Source organism: Lissotriton helveticus, chromosome 9, assembly GCF_964261635.1.
Source record: "Lissotriton helveticus chromosome 9, aLisHel1.1, whole genome shotgun sequence".
Classification (NCBI taxonomy): domain Eukaryota; kingdom Metazoa; phylum Chordata; class Amphibia; order Caudata; family Salamandridae; genus Lissotriton; species Lissotriton helveticus.
This window is the reverse complement of record NC_136070.1, coordinates 881042765-881056890: the sequence shown is the minus strand read 5'-3', so window position 1 is coordinate 881056890 and position 14126 is coordinate 881042765. Positions and strand designations below refer to the sequence as shown.

Below are 14126 nucleotides of genomic sequence, written 5' to 3'. Positions count from 1 at the left end.
AGCAAGAGCAACATCTGACTCACCCAGCTGGTCTTGGAATTAACACACACTGCTGGACACAAACTGGATGCCATTTTCACCACAAGTGGCAGCATCAAATACAACTCCACCACACTGCTCACATAGACCAGCCACTCAATCTTCTGCTTCCAAATCAACACACTTCAAGTCAAAAACCCCTACCAGGGTGCAGAATTCCAAGCCCCAGCAGGGGAAACATCACAGAAGCAGACTGGTTTGGCGTCCTCAGCACAGATCAACCTAGCCCCACACACAACCGGATCAAGGGCTGCATGGACTCCCTTGTACCCATCAAACCCAACGAGCATAGTAGATCAAACAAGCAGGCCGGCTGGTACACAGACGACATCTGTGACCTCAAAAAACACTGTAAACAGCTAGAAAAGAAATGGAGAGCCAGCAATGACATCAAAAACAGAACTACCTACAAGGCTGAACTCAGACGCTATCACCAGCAAATAACAGACACCAAAAAAAGCACAAGTGGACTACATCAAAGGAAGCTCTAACCACTGCAAAGAGATCTTTCAGATAGCCAAGGATTTCACCTCACTCTCAGCCACTATCAACAAAATTGCTGCCTCCCAACAGCTCTGTGACAACCTATCCAACTTGTTACTCAGCAAAATCACAAACATTTAAAGCAACTTTACACACTAACCCAACCCAAGAAAACTCATTGCTAACCTACCCACCACCAAACAAGATGGCCATCCGACCGAATGGAAAACCCTAATCAGAAATGACACATCGGCAATCAAGCAGATCATTCACTCAGGGGCCTCAATGGACCCATGCCTCCACCATACTTACAACCTGAGAACATCACCAATCAGCGCTACTCTGACCCAGATCCTCAACACCTCCATCACGTCCGCTACTTTTCCGGAAGAACAGAAACTGTCAGAAATCCATCAGTCAACCCGAATCAATTGAGCAACTTCTGACCCATCAACCTGCTCTGCATCTAGCTAATGTGGTTGAGAAGGCTACTAACAAGCAACTCACAACCCATTTCGAAATCTACCATCTTCTAGACATGACTCATTCAGGATTCAGAAAGAACCGCACAACTAAAATAGCACTCATCATGATCACCAATGATATTCGAATCATCCTGGAATGAGGAGAAACAGCAGCACTCATCTTGATCGACCTTTCCACGGCCTCCGACACTGTCCCCAACAATACCCTCATCAGAATACTCCAAGAGATTGCCATACAAGATTCCGCTCTCAAATATATCTGTTCCGTCATCACTCTAAGAATCCAGAGGGTCAGGCTTCTACCCTTCACACCAGAGACCAAGAAACAGATATGCAGAATCCCACAGGATTCGCCCCTCAGCGCACCATTTTCAACCTATACATGACACCGCGTGCCAACATCATCTGATCACAAGACATCGCATTCATCTCCTACACCAATGATACCCAACTTATCCTCTCCCTGTCGGACAAGACAACCAACACCCTAACCAACTTCTCCAACTTGCATGACCATAGTAGCAGACTGGATGCAAGCCAACTGCTTGAAGCTCAACTTCAAGAAGACAGAAGTACTGGTCTTCAACAACAAGAACTCTCCATGGGACTCAACATAGCAGCCGTTGGAGCTCGTACCAAAAACCAAACCCACTGACTCCACAAGATATCTAGGGATCATCGTTGACAAGCTCAACATGACGGCTGTATGGCAACCATCTCTCTGCCGGAATCTCTAAACAATTGGGAAAACATGGCAGCCGTCTGAAGACCCCGGTCGGGAGCTTAGTAGGGGAGTTCTGTTAGCCTTGCAACTAAACTCTGCACTTACCGCTGCTTGATGCGGTTCCCGTCTTGCCCGAAGTAGACGTGGGCTAGCTGCTTGACGTGGGCTAGTCCCCACTAGAATGTTCAAATGGAACCTAATAGCCAACAGCTAGGCTTACAATGGGACAGTTAAGAGAGGTGCAAGCAATTTAAAGTAAAAAATATAGAAAGAACACAGACTCGAACTTACAAGCGCTACACATTACGATCTCATAACTGCTCCCCGTTGATAGTAGAAGAGGGCAGAGGTTCTGGTGATAACAAATCCCTGCAGTCACAAGTGCAAATGCAGGCTAGACAGAAAAAACCTCAAGGAAACACTGGTACAGTTAGAGATCCGCCTCAGAAAAGGACGATAACAAATTTGGCAAACGCAGTATCGCTAAAGTGGAAACAAAGTAGTATGGTTTTAAAAGCTTAGAAAATTACCCCTTCACTCAGATCATATTTCAAGGTCAGTATTGACTCAAGAAGTAGCGAGGAAAGTATGGAAGGTAAAAGGCTCACCCCTAAACAGAGATGTTCAGAGAGCAGAGTGAATGTACTGAGCACAGTAAAGATCATAGACCTGGGAGACCTGGGACACCCCGGTACTTCCCTAGTACACCCAGCGGTTACAACACAAAACAGATTTTTGGGCCTGAATATGGAGGAATTAAACCCTGGGGTAGGAGGAGCCACTGGGGAGCAGCACAATGGCGTTGATGGTCCCCTACGTTCTGAGGGTGCAGTTATGGGTACCAGTAACACAAAGAGCTGGTATGTGGTGCAGGAGATGCTTGGCCACCTAACCCAAGAAATCAAAGAATGCTTTAATACCTCCGAGGCAAATCAAAAAGAAATACAGGAAACATGTTCTAATCTGGACAGGAAGATAGGTGGTCTTACCCTGCGAATGCAGGAGTTGTAGAGAGGAGTACAGGATTTATAGATTAAAATCCAAACGAACACTCAAGAGGTAGTACGTCTGAAGCACAGAGAAAGGGTACTAACTGAAAAACTTGAATGGCTAGAAAATAATGCCAGGAGAAATAATATCAGAATTTTGTGTGTGGCCAAAGGGTTGGAAGGTTCTGACATCAAAACTTTTGTGATAAGTCTACTGAAAAACTCCTTCCTACAGGAGGTTTTATTGTTAAGCCTTAATACAGAAATCCAACAAATACACAAGGATCCCTTTAAATTACACCCTTGCTGGAAAACCACAAAAGATCCTGGTGAACTTTATCGTACTCTGTGAAACAAAAAATGTTGTGGCTAGATTTAATAGAAAAAGCTCTGCAAGGGTTGGGAGCCACCTGCAGGATCAGATCGGATATTTCCAAAGAAACAGCAGACAGACAGTGGGTTCTGGGAAACTGAATAGATGAGTTGAAAAAACTGGGATAATCTGTGCAAATGAGGTTCCCCGCCTTTCTAAAGGTGATGTGACAGAACAAGATGCATAATTTCTCAGATCCTGAAGAGGTGGATAAATTCATTTAGGAGGCAAGACTCATTCTCGACCTCTCATGCCGTACCCACATCACACCACACCTTAGGAAGTTTCACTGGCTCTCCATTCGCACAGCCAAGTCAACTTCTCATACAAAGCCCTACACAATACAGCAAAAGGATACCTGAGCAGCTGCATACACTTTTACCAACCCACCAGACACCTACACTCTACCTCACTCTCACCGACACACACTCCTCCATCTGCAAAAGCAAAACTGGAGGGTTTATCATTGGCCTACATTACACCCAGGACATGAAACGACCTTCCTCATTTCTTGAGTTCTGCAAGAAGCTGAAGACCTAAGTCTTCCTACATGCACCATGGGGACCACACACCTACACATCTGCCCAAGCACCTGGAAAACCTCTCAGGTGACTAGTGTGCTATGAAAATCAACATAACATAGCACAACATACCATATAACAAACATGAGCAGCTGCGAGCGAGGGTTTGTTATGCATAGTATGTTTAACATTTTACAGCATTTACATTGAACAGGCATTCACACATTACATCTGAATATTTAGTGAACCCAAGCTCCAATGACCAATAAGACATAGTTTGCTTAATGATGTAATATTTATGCAATGCTATTTTGATATTTATTTGATGTCATAGAATTTTGCCATTAGGAGGCTGTTCATCTGGCCATCACCTGCGTGTGGGCCTCATTTATTCTAATATGTAAAATAAACATATTATCATCAGTTAAAGAGTCCTCTGTCTTAACAGGCTAGTTATGTTGTCTTTTTTTACCGCAAAATGCATCCTCGCTGTCCATGAACACAAGGGTTAATTTTGTGCTTAGAAACTAGTGTTAGATATCACGGGGAAAGTTGGGGCAAGATAGTACTCCAAATGCACAGCTGGTGAGAAGGTGCTTGAGCTCGCTAATCATGTTCTGATGCATTTAGAGCAATTTCGTAGTGCAAATTCATCCTTATGTCCATTTTGAAAATAGAACCAAGTGCAGAACTATCCTTCTTGCATAATTCCGTGTAATCTCACAGGATTGTTAGGTAATTCCACGTGATTCCGCTACACAGAATTAGGATAGTTACTCCCATCCCTAGCTGAAGTCTTCAGACAGTTTTGTGTTATATCAATGAAGTCCTCACAGAGATGGTGTGCTATCAAACAGAATCACTTACTGTCACAAATTATGCCCATATTGATGCGCACACTGCATTCTGTGTCATAATCTTGAATTCTCCGGAGGGATAGTGTGTGATCATATTAAGGTACAAACAGGGATGGGATGCGGATATATTTATGTTGCCACTTAGATGTAGTGTGATCGCATTGAAGTCCTCACTGAAATTATGTGTTACTCTATTAAAGTCTGCAAAGTAGTAGTGTGTCATAGTGTATACTCCATAGTGATGATATGTAATCATCTTGAAGCTCTCGTGGGCATAATCTCTGATTGTACTAACATCTTCTCTCAGTTCTATGTTATCATCTTGAAATCTCCACAGAGATGGTGTGTGATCATATTGAAATCTCCACAGCAATAGTATATAATCATATTGAAACCTTAACTTGCATGTAGCGGGATCATTCTCACATTTCCTCAGGGTTAAGGTATGATCATATTGAAGTACCCATATGTATGATGTGTAATCATATGGAAGTGTCCACAGGGATGCAGGGTTGGTGTGTGATCATACAGAAGGACTCACAGGCATGGTGTATGGTCATACTAAAATGCTCTCAGGGTCTATATTTTAATCTTGAAATCCCTACAGGGATAGTGTGTGATCATATCAAGGTCCAAAAAGGGATAATGTGTGAATATATTGAAATTATCATTGGGATGTTGTTTGATTATATTGAAGTCTTCACATACATGGTTGTTATTATATTGAAGTCTGCACAGTGGTGGTGTACCACAGTAAAATCCCCAAAAGGATAATTTGTAAATATATTGACTCCCTCATGTGCATGTATTCTGATTATACTGAGATCCTCTCAGGGTTCTGTGTTATTATCTACAAGTTCCCATACAGATGATGTGTGATGATATTGAAGTCCCCAGATGGATGGTGTGCATATAGGCACCAGACAATATTTCCTAGGTTTAATATATGCTGGGCAGAAGAAAAAAAGATGAGTTTCCTCCTCATCATGCATATTACATCCAGGACAAACTCTATCCCCCCCCTTAAGCCATTTACAAGTGAAGGTTTTTAGGGGCAAAGTGCCTAGCCTCCACTGTATAAACAATTTCCTCGCCAGGATGGGGAATATGATGTCCATAAAATCCTCAAATTCATAAGAATCCTTAAATTCTAGAAAACGAGCAGTCAGGGTGCCGTTGGTGGTAGCAGACGTGAGGAGGGCTAGACTAGATTCCTTGTGAATTCGCACCAGATTTTTACGAGAGATGATATGACATCCATGCTCCGGGTCCTCCCATAGGTCCTGAAATTTCAACCTATACAATTCCTTTTTAACAAAAGCCAACCAAGGGATTCTATCACGTGTATTAAGACTCATCACATGGGTGAGATCCTGCCTGTAGTGGACGAGTTCGCTGGTAGTCCATAGCCTGTGCCAGAATCTTAATGGCCTGGACTCCAGTTCTATGGCGATAGACGGTAGACCCACATCCAGTCTTAGGGGAAGCAGGGGTGTACCACGAGGGAGTACCAAAAGGCGTCTTAGAAATTTATTATCCACATTAGCCAATTCACGCCACGCTCTATACCCCCAAAGCTCACTGCCATAGGATGCAGCTGCCTTGGCTTGAGTTTTATAAAGCTCTAATGCCGGGCTTATGGGTTTAAAAGTCGAAGTGTTCACAACCTTAAGAATTGCACCTGAGAGTTGGCACAACTTCAACCGAGATTTAGATATTTGGGGTTCCCAGGAGAGATTCTCATGCAATGTTACCCCCAGGTATTGAAAAGTTGTGACCCTTTCCAGACTAGCTTCGCCGAGGGTGGGGTTTGGTCTTGACTTTGTGGATGGGTTAAAGATCATGAATTTGGTCTTTTCGGTATTAATTTCAAGAACATGCTGCAAACAAAAGAGACCAAATCCATCTAGGATCCTTTGAATCCCCATCGGGGATTTGGAAAGCAGCAGGGTGTTGTCAGCAAACATGATTGCTGGCACCCTCCTACCTGCCAAAAGGGGGGCGTCATTATGGCTGACGTTGTCCAGGTGAGATATAACACTGTTGACAAAGAGGCAAAACAGGGTTGGCGCCAAAACGCAACCCTGCCTCACCCCTCGGCGAACAGGAAACCTTGTCGACAACGCTCCATCCCTACCACACCTGACCTGTTCATAGGTATTGTCATGGAGCCTAATTATGGCATACAATAGTTGTGTGGGAACACCTAGCTTTTTCAGAACCTCCCAGAGCTTCTTCGGTGGGACCATATCAAAGGCTGACTTCAGGTCCAAGAACACCATGTACAGTCTCCCCCCCTCTATCCTCACAGTTTTCCAATATAGGAGGACGAGGCGGAAGATCTGATACACGGTGGACGTGTTCTTCCTGAAGCCAGCCTGGAGTGGGCTCAGAATTTCATTTGCCTCCTTCCAGTCCATAAGATGGTCCAGGATAAGGCGGGAAAAGAGTTTTTGGGGGACATCTATGAGGCTGATCGGCCTGTAGTTAGCTGGGAGCAGAGGAGAGCCCTTTTTAAAAATGGGCACTATCTCTGCCCCCAGCCAAGTACTAGGGACCCCCATGCCTCCCAAAATGGCGTTGAAAAGAATTTGAAAGTATGGGCCCCAGATCTCCGAATGGTGTCTGAAAAGATCACCAGGTAATCTATCTAGTCCCGGGGCCTTCCCCCTTGATAACTTCTCCATCGCACCCACTACCTCCACAAGGGTAAATTCCAAACCAACTGCAGAGGTGGATAGACCATCGGAGATGATGTCCACATCTGTCAGTTGTTCAATATCTTGGTATAATTTACCAAAATGTTCTTCCCACGCAGAAGATGCAATATTTGGCTCTACAGCAGCTTTGGGTTCGCCTGTGCCAAAATTTACCAGGGACCAAAATTTCTTAAGATCCCTGGTTTCCAATGCTAGGGAGAGCTCCTGCCAGTGGTTCCAGTCCCACTCTGACTTTGCAAGTACTAAGACCGCCTTATGCTCCCTCCTCAATTCAGCAATCCTTCCCCTTTCTTTGCCTTCTTTAATTGCGACAATAAGCTCTATTTCTGCCTTTTTACAGGCGGAATTATACCAGGATGAGGTTCTGGTCTTTTTGCGTCGTGCTGGTACCACCGGATAAAAAACCTCACCTAGAGCACCCACCAAACTTTCATGGATGCGTCCTAACTGTTCATTAAAATCGGGTTGCCATGGTAGATTTACTAGATCCTCCAGTTCTTCAAATTTAGGAAGTGCAACTTCATAAATCCTCCTTATGTTATCTTCTGCACTGATAATTTTCCCCCATTTGACCCTGCGTCTACTGGAGGTAAGGACCAAAGTCCCGGGGTCGCCACATGGGCTGGAAGAAAGCGACTTGCCAATAGAAACGGGGTGTTTCATTTCTAGTAACAGTGCGTTGTGATCGCTATCTGTTCTAGGCAATATCCTAAAATCCTGGACCTTGGACCATAAAGAGATATCAACAAATATGTAGTCCAATCTTGATTCATGATCCCTTCTATTAAAAGTGCACAGAGAGGGACTATCGGACGGAGTCCGTCCGTTACAAGCCCTCAGCGCGAAGTTCAATGTGAGGGACATGATTTGAACTGCCAGTGGGGACCAGGTTTTTGGATGAGGAGATTGGCAAGGAGGAACACCCCAATGGTCATCTTCCGTAGTGAAAGCACCCTCCTTTAAACCCTTCAAAGGTTCAAAGTGACAATTAAAGTCAGCGCCCATCACTATTTTACAATCACTAGGAAAGAGAGGAGGTCATCCAGGGTGGGTGATTCTGAAGTCACACCAACAGGGCGGGAGTATACATTAACAATAGCTAGACTTACAGCGTTTGGCCAGCTGAGAAGTACACACTGGATGTCCCTGGAGAACGTGGAAATGTTCTCCACGGAACACCCAACGTGCGCAGCCACCCAAACCGCCAGACCCCCCGAGGGCCTCCCCCTACCATTCCAACTGGCCGGGATTTCGAAAACTGCATAGCCCGTTCTGCTCAGGGGTTCCCTTGCCCACGTCTCTTGGAATAGACAAATATCACTACCTTCCACTAACGAGTCCCAATCCTCAGTGTGAATTTTATTTACAATACCCGCCACATTCCAGACAGGAACTTCAAAACCTCAATAGAGGTTTTCGGTGCCTGTCCTACAAATAAACCCAGTGGAGCCTCCGATACATCGCCCCCTGATGGAAATGTGTGGCGGCATACTGGAGGCTCCAAAGTGGACTGCAGGGTGGAAATGGTCGTGACGACACCCGACAATATTGGAGTGAGGTCAGAACCATTTTGGGGTAAAGTACCTGCAACCCTGTCCGTCACAATAGGGGACTTTGGTATGCTCCCTAGTGATAGCTCCCGGTCCCAGTTGTCAAAGATCTCCAACACAACAGTTACCTCCCCCTGTCTCACAGATCCACTCGCACTAGTTCTATGGGAATTCGGGTGAGCACCCCTACAAAGTCAATCCACTTTGTCAAGGCAAGTGTATCTGTTGGGGTGTGCATAATTAATTCGGGCCGGGAATAAATTCTGCCTAGGCCTGTATCTTGTCCCATCTACAGCAAAGCCCACCCGCGTCCACCCCTCCTCCTTCCTCTCGTTTTGTGTGGGCATATTAGGGTAAAAGTATGAAAGGGGGATCAACTCGATGGTAATATTACCCGCATTACCCAACCAGTTACTAATATAAGTGACTACCTGGGGATTCCTAAAACTAACAATAATACAGTCCCCCGCTCTTTTCTTGGAAGTATACCCAACCCATGGGACCCTTCTAACCATAAGAACATCACCCTTTAAATGCGGCGGTAGGGGTCTATTAATGTTTAGCCAACTAATTACCTTGTTATGTAGGGATTCATATGGTTCCGTTGCACCACTTACTAGCTCAGGTGCACCCATCAAAATTACGGTATAACCCACCGCCTCGGGAGGTAGGTGCACTGCCTTGTGCCCAAATTTGGGATCGACCTGCCTTTTCGAACCGTTTACCATCCCATTTGAAGATCTCTCCTGTATAGATGGAACAGTTGGAGCTGATTGCTTTGATCTCCTAGGGGCTGGTAACGGTGGCACTAACCTGGGAGCAGGAAGCGATGGCTCTAACCTGGGAGGTGGTACAGTCGCTAGTGGGCGCTCCGATATAGTGGGGTTGGTGGTATAATCCCCTGGTGGTACTGTCAGGGAAGTTGCAACTACAGCCGGAGTAGACATAGCCAGAGAGGATACACCGGCAGTGTGCCCCTGTATTCCCCCTGTACTTTCTCCCAGCACCTCATGAACCTCAGTACCCCCTCTTAATTTTTCTAGATCTATTAGTCTCGATTCTATTGAGTCTAATTTGAGGGCTATAGGTTTTAAAAAACTGTTAAGGATATCAGAAATCATGGTAATTAGAAGTGCCATGTTATTAATATTATTAGAGACCCCCCGAAAAGAAATAGTTCAGGGACCACAGACACCGGGGGGATAGGTGAAGTTACAAGCACCTCCATGTCCACGGTACCAACACTTGGCGGCACAGAAGTAGTTGAACTGTCTTCCCTGACATCCAAAATGCGTTCTATTTTGGCCCTTTTAGCGTTTTTGGGTTTTCTAATTCGTTTTCTTTTCAATTTTGGTACCCGATCCAATCTGCACGCCACATGTTCGATTTGGTTGAGATCCTCACCCTCGGCCCCAGACTGTGTTAGCTCCACCACAGGGGATAGCTCCACGGCATTAGAGGCACGCGGTGTATCCCCATCCCTCTTCGTGGAAGATGGTGTCCTAATCTGTTGCAATACAGACTCTATGGTTTGGTCAATACTGTCTAGTAGAGACATATGGGTGGCATCAAGCATTATTGGAGTACTAGTATTGGCAGTTAAATTTAGAGTAGACAAAGAGCACAAACCATTACTTTCTACCCCCTCCTCAATCGATGTTACAGGTGACAAGGTCCCATTACTTGCAGTAGTATTGATTTTAAAGAGAAATTTGTCCATAGTACCTGAGGCCGCATTCGCGGATTTACTTCTTGTTTCCCTACTGGCCATGATATGACCTGCAGCTATATGGACATAGCAGGTATGGTGAACTGCAAAACAAAAAATATTGTGTACTTACTCCTATGCCCTTGCGATTTGGGTTATGTTGGTGAGTCCTCCAGGTCCCTATACACGAGGCTCACAGAACATAAATCCGCAATTAGAACCCAGAAACTGAATGCACCCATGGTGAGCCATTTTGTTGAACAAAATCACAAACCAGAAGATATACGTTGGATAATCTTGGAACACATTGAGACACGTGAGGGCCTCTAACCAGACAAAATCCGCAAAAAACGGGAGTTTTTTTGGATTTTTTCTTTGAATACTTCTGCACAAGGTCTCAACCAGGATATTCCATGGGAACAAGCTATTTTATAAATTCTGAGAAACATTCACCTATGGGAGATATGCACTAAAGTTATATCTGGGAATTACCAGTACATGAGGTATCCTGTATTCCCATGTCTATTCATCTGCAATCTATTAGCGGAATTCCTCTGCGGATAATTTACTATCATATCTACGCCTAGGATATTCGTTAAACATCCTGTAATCCTATGTCTATTCATCTGCAATTTATTAGCGGAATTTTTCTGCGGATAATTTACTATCATATCTATGCCTAGGATAATCATATAGAAGGACCATTACCAATATCGTCTTTTCTTACTATCTTCTCATTTTTAAACATCCTATTTTTGGGTACCATTGAATATATACATAGGACGTCGCGCTATATACATTGCCATATATAATCTCCTAATAGTACCTGCTATACCAATTACATTGGGTATAATCTATATGAGCAGGCTATTAATTAAGTATATAGAAGGTCGCGCTACATACATCGTCAGATTGTATCTTCTAATAATATGGGCTACACTAACTACACTAGATATAATCCATATGTGCAGGCTGTTTCCTATAATAACACGAGGTAATATCCATATATGCAGGCTGGTTTCTATATCCACTAAATTCCGCTCTGTTTTTAGACTAGCCCGTATTAGTCCAGTGTTTATTTCTATGGCACACGGTCTCAGACTTATGACGTCTTTGAATGTGCGCCAGGCATTCATCGGCTATCTGACAGGTGAAACCAATTATACATCTCTGTGGCGGGTTCGCTGCGAGTATATAATGCCGGCTTAGAACGTACATCTTTCTGGAATTATCAGCACACCGTTGGGAGGTCCGGTTTGAGAGCACAACTTTTCCAAAAAAAAGGTAAGCATATCTCGGAGACGATCACGAGAGCCTAATTGTGTGTTTATTAGAAGTCTTTGGCCGATATTGAGCTTGCCCCTGACTGTCGTTTTGCATCTTGCCCCTGCAGAATGGTTTCTTTGCCAATCCATATGATGCACGTTGTCATTTTCTGAAACAAACACGAAATAAGAGAAATTGTCTCTTCCTATCGCGCTAAGGTAATACTCTATCTGATTTTCGAGGCTTCATCCTGTTTGTATCGAGCCGCTCTTAATGCTCTATAGATACATATATTCGTTTGGCTTTATCTTTAACAGAAAAGAAGATATCGAATATATTTGCCGGCCTCCAAAGAACCAACTAAGGTGTTTCAGTTCCCTTACGTTTTTATTAAAAGGTAAACTATTACATCCAGACTCTAAACTCCCCGATATATAGAAGTGCAAAATAAATGATGTAGACTGTAGCCATATATACATCACGTTGATATATATTTCTTCCCGATATAGATATCAATGCTAAACATGGATCTTTGCGCATAGTCCTTGACCATAATTCGATCTATCGTCTTGACCACAGATTGGGTTTCCAAATCTTGTGCACTCTATAAGAACATCTACGAATACGGTAATCATGTACGTTGACATAAATAATTCGTACGTTCTAGTATAATAGCGACTAAATAGGTAAATGTCCTCAATGTCTATACTGAGTATGAACAATATATTACGGATAAAAATGATATACTTTGCAGGAATTCAAAGTGTGTATATGGAAGTATAGTGACTCCTTACATAGGATACATCAATAATCATGTACTCTTTATTCATTCAGAAATTAGTGCTATACCTGCGCTAAACCTACTGGAAAGAAAATAGATGTGGGCCCTATAAAATATCTCACCACTACCAACATACAGATACTATAAAAGGTTGGTGATAATGAAGTGTGTAAAATACATATACCTATGCGAATGCTCTCAGACACTGGGCCGTATTCTTAAATGTGATCAGTAATAACAACTAGCAGATCTGTAATCACCACTAGTTTACAAATCTTTTTAAGGCGTTTATAAGGAGTGATACCTATGGGCTATACTAGACAATGGTCTGAAATGAAATGTGAACAAATTCTAAATTCTAGGCCATTATATATAGGGATTTATTTGAGCCTTTTGCAATACTGGTCTAAACGTGTAATGTGGGCTGTTTAAATTCTAGGCCATTATTTAGAGTGATATATTTGAGCCGTTTGTAAAACTGGTCTAAAATGAAGGGTTGGCTATTTTAATTCCTAGACCCCTATATAAGAATGATATGTTTCTTTAAAGTCTATATGCTAACGGTCTGATGTGACCTGCCGGCCATTTAGAAACTAGCAACATCTATTATGCTGATATGGTCCTCATGAACTTAGAGCTAACGTGTACTCTCATTAGATCTATCAAAATATGTATATATGTAGATAGAAACACTGTTTCCACTGTGGTAGACTGAAGGGGAATCCTATTTCATGGTATGAGCTGCTTTATGTAAATAATGTATTTTAGAAAATGTGTATATATATTTTTGTGTAAATAATGACCTATACCCTCTCCAAATGTAAATTGTAATATCATCATGCTACGACCTTAAAATTTCCAAAATTTCTAATATATATATATTTATGTTTTGTATTTCTGTAGTTTGTTGTCCTGTAGAGTATACATGCGAATGACGGTCACCTGATGAAGGCAGAATGCCGAAACGCGCGTAGTCAAAATTCACCGCTTTTGCCTACCACAATAGACTATTGACCGATCCATTTTTGGGTTTCTTGTTACATGTGTCTATGTTTTCATGTTTTCATTATATGTGTATATTTTTATAAAATGTATAATCGAATTTTGCACTATAACAAACATTCATTTGTAAAGTTTATATAGGACAATCAAAAGAATCAAACAATTATTTATATGAAATAAAAAGGTTTTTGTATATCAAAATATAGTTTTTTGCCATTATATGTATATAAGGTCATGTGAGTGTTGTAGCTATATTCACTATTGTATGAGTGAGAGGTTTTGGCAAGTATTAATTTGTTTGCTATAAGTTTTTTTCAAAATTGCTATATGGACAGTAGGCACTCCACAAATTAACAAAAGGTTCCCGGAAAAAAAACGTCCTTAGGGGGATAGCCCGGTCCGGTCTCTTCCGGCCTCTAATGGCCTAAAACGGCCCGCCCTTTGCCCGGGCTTAGCCCCGGGCGCTCCCGCGCAGCGGGTGCACGTCCTGCTGAAGTAGCCGATTAGGGGCGTGATGGGCGGGGCCGGCAGGGAGAGCAGCCCAGGTGGAGAAGATCAGGCGCGCAGGGACTCCTGGTCCACGGAGTCCCTGCCTTCCACTCGCAGCCCTGCCGGAGTCCGCTGTGCA

At 43.2% G+C, this 14126-nt stretch overlaps 1 long non-coding RNA gene across 2 annotated transcripts; it reads left to right on the top strand.

The window, feature by feature from the left end:
• The first annotated feature begins 11599 nt into the window (after nt 1-11599).
• On the top strand, nt 11600-13677 carry LOC144783029 (uncharacterized). Of its 2 annotated transcripts, none has more exons than XR_013601366.1 (6): nt 11600-11733; nt 11843-11933; nt 12033-12112; nt 12225-12342; nt 12550-12646; nt 13400-13677. It is a non-coding gene; the product is annotated as an uncharacterized LOC144783029 (long non-coding RNA). The 2 variants fall into 2 exon arrangements; XR_013601365.1 differs by having other exon boundaries at nt 12225-12350.
• The last annotated feature ends 449 nt before the right edge of the window (nt 13678-14126 follow it).